Source organism: Mastomys coucha, unplaced genomic scaffold (genome assembly GCF_008632895.1).
Source record: "Mastomys coucha isolate ucsf_1 unplaced genomic scaffold, UCSF_Mcou_1 pScaffold4, whole genome shotgun sequence".
NCBI classification, from domain to species: Eukaryota; Metazoa; Chordata; class Mammalia; order Rodentia; family Muridae; genus Mastomys; species Mastomys coucha.
In genome coordinates, this window is record NW_022196910.1 from 46,099,364 (window position 1) to 46,101,714 (window position 2,351).

General features: G+C 43.7%; 1 long non-coding RNA gene across 1 annotated transcript in view; it reads right to left on the reverse strand.

Annotated features, from left to right (window-relative positions):
- Positions 1 to 303: 303 nt before the first annotated feature.
- LOC116076330 overlaps positions 304 to 2,351 on the reverse strand; it is a 23,781-nt gene continuing 21,733 nt past the window's right edge. The window contains exons 3-4 of the long non-coding RNA XR_004112904.1: positions 1,921 to 2,055; positions 304 to 411 (exon numbers count right to left, since the gene is read on the reverse strand). This is a non-coding gene — a long non-coding RNA (uncharacterized LOC116076330). The remainder of the gene's footprint in view (positions 412 to 1,920; positions 2,056 to 2,351) is intronic.

Below are 2,351 nucleotides of genomic sequence, written 5' to 3' on the forward strand. Positions count from 1 at the left end.
TCCTGGTATAAAAAAAATGACAGGGAGACCTCTGGGATGAAATGTACAAATTCCCTTTTCCATCTGAGAAAGGGCATGGATGGGTCTTCTCTGGGGTTCTCCAGCACAAAGCAAGTCGAATTTATTTGATGTGTTTTAGAGCTGCAGATTCCCTGGCATCCATCAATCTCACTGATATTAACTGGAATTGTAGGAATCCAAATACACAAACACAACCCAGGAGAATACAGGCAAATATTCAGTGTTCTGTCTGAGTGTAGCTGCACCTTACTGTTTGTCCAGAGGAGGCGCATGAGCACTCACCCACATGCTGCACCAGGAGAAAGCAAAGCCACGAGCTTTGGAAACAAAGGTGGTGCTCTGACAAGTGACTTGGAGAAAAAGGATTTCAGATTCTCTTGGCGAGTTTGCCTGAATAGGAAGAACACACCATGTGAAGTAGGTAAAGATCTCCCTTGCAAGAGCTTTTCTGAACATTCACTACAAAGGACACCAACCTCTCCTTCCTCTACCCTTGCTCATTCCCACTCCAACCACAGTGAGTGGCTGTCTACAAAAATAACCCATAAAGAGTGGTTGGGAAGCGAATCTGATTCGTGCCCCAAGGTTTGGAACGTCTTGATGACTCAAGGGTTCCTGGGCTTCTTGACCCTGGTGTCACTGTTCTAATTTAAGGCCTCAGTAAATAAAAGTCATCATCACACATTCACACCAGTCCTCATCCCTGGGGAGGCCATCAGGTCCCACGCAGAATTTCATCTTAGTGACACCAACTTAGGGACTGGAATCTCTAGGGTTATTTGATGTTCTCTCTCTCTCTCTCTCTCTCTCTCTCTCTCTCTCTCTCTCTCTCTCTCTCTCCTCTTCTCTTCTCTATCTGTCTCTCTCTATTGTCTGTCTCTCTGTGTATATATATCAGAGAGAGACAGAGAGAGAGCGTGATTCTGCATAGAACCAAGAGCCTTGTACATGTTAACTACATGCTTTACCACTGAACAATATCTCCAGTCTCTCAAGCTTTATTTTTAAATGTTAGTATTACCATGCAATCAAAAAAGAAAGAAAGAAAGAAAATAATTCAGATAGATCTAACTTTTAACAAATGCCATCACCATTACCTGGAGGTGGGAAATAAGTCATTTAACAGTCAAAGTTTTGTCAGCCGTAGCCTGTTTAAATGGGAATACCAACCTTTAATTCTTAAAGAACATTCCATTTTTAAAGTATGTGTATATGTCCTTGGGTCTATGGACATGGGTGGGGGTGCCTGTGTGGTTACAGTGTCAGTCTCTTGGATCTGGAGTCATAGGGCTTTGTGAGCCACCCAGTGTAGGTGCTGGGAAGCAAACTTGACCCCTCTGGGAACCAAGCATGGGTATGTGCCCTTAATCACTAAGCCAACCTTCTAGTCACTACCCTTTAACTGTTTAATGGATCTTGCTTAACTATTTTTTAAAGTAATAGTATTAAGTCTAAAAAATGAAAATTCAATTGTAAACTCTTTCACTTCTTCGATGGGAAAAGTGAGGCAGGAAGGAGCAGATGATTTGTTCAATAAAATCATGTCCAGTTTTTTTTTTATAATAATGCCCCCCTTACTATACCTCTACATACTCTTTGTGAATAAGCTCATGGCTCTTTTATGTGAATCAGTGAAATCCACACCAAACTCTAGGTCTTTCTTGAGGAAAAGCTCCTGCCTGCCCTCTTAGGTCTAGTGGCTGATGGAGTGAGCAGACAGGAGCTGCTCCTGCCAGCAGGGCAGTAGGGAGCAACGTTGTCTGCTGCACAAAGAGAAACTGCAGACAAAAAAAAAGGATTCTTCCTGGATCAAGACTTTTGGGAAAATTCCACTTTAATCCTTGAATCAAAGAAAAAACACTGTAGCCTGGACTAGCCTTTAAGTACAGCGGCTCTTACCCAAGGCTGAGGTGCATCTTTCAGTCCCTGCAGGTAGGAGCCGTGGAGTCAGTCAGCTGATAAACTAGGTCTTACTTCAAAGGCCTGCACTGCCAGCCCTGGTGATTTCTTGGTTCTTCCAGGACTTAGGGAGGGCTTTGAAGAAGAGAAAAGACAAAAGTGCTGAGCTTGAAACTATTCTTGGACTAAGCAGCACATGAAGAACAAACGAAGATCGCCCAATCTGTTCTACACCCCCAGTCTGTTCTACAACCCTTAAGTCTATTCTACACCCCTAAGTCTGTTCTACACCCCCAGTCTGTTCTACAACCCCTAAGTCTTTTCTATACCCCCAGTCTGTTCTTCACCCCTAAGTCTGTTCTTCACCCCTAAGTCTGTTCTACACCCCCAGTCTGTTCTACACCCCCAGTCTGTTCTACACCCCCCAAGTC